The sequence below is a fragment of the Phalaenopsis equestris genome, unplaced genomic scaffold (assembly GCF_001263595.1).
Source record: "Phalaenopsis equestris unplaced genomic scaffold, ASM126359v1 Scaffold200936, whole genome shotgun sequence".
NCBI lineage: Eukaryota > Viridiplantae > Streptophyta > Magnoliopsida > Asparagales > Orchidaceae > Phalaenopsis > Phalaenopsis equestris.
The window spans coordinates 17,405-18,164 of NW_018220730.1; positions in this window are offsets into that span (position 1 = coordinate 17,405).

The following is a 760-nucleotide window of genomic DNA, read 5'->3' on the forward strand; positions in this document are numbered from 1 at the left end:
AATCGTGTTCGGCTCGTTAACTTATCGAACAAAATTAACGAGTCTAACACGAGCTTCTTAACGAGTCAAACACGAGCTATTCGCGAGCAACGAGCCGTTTTGCCAGCCCTAATTACAAAAATCTGAAACTCGATATTTACTAATCAACTACCCTCTTTCATCCATTGCTCATATTATTATTAAAATATCAAAATTTCAGTAAAGGGTCCAACCCAAATATTTCATTTTTGAAATTTATAAGCGTAGCACCCAATTCTTATGCATTTAGGTATCTCACACCTAAACCTTCAAACTTCGAGTGGTATTCCCTTTTCATTTTTATGAAGTACTAAAAAATTTCAGTTAAGGGCCCAACCCAAATTCTTCATTTTGGAAATTTACATGCGTAGCACCCAATTCTTATGCACTTACGTATCTCATACCTAAACCTTCAAACTTCCAATGACATTCCCCTTTTCATTTTTATGAAATACTAACGCGTATATACATTGGTTAAGTGGTTCCAAAAAAAAACACCTGAAACTTGAATATGTATGCATTGAAGTTTTTATAGATTGAAATTCACGTTCTTCTCATACGTGTAACCATTATTTAGTAAATTTTGACGCATTCAGAGGACGATGAAATGATCTCAAAAAATTTTGAAGTTTTGCAAGTGTCAGCACTATTTTTGGTGTGGGGTTTGCACGTAAGAAGTTGTCGGTCATCGGAATTGAAATCTCGTTGCCCGCTTCGGAAGAACGTTTTAAAAATTTTAGTT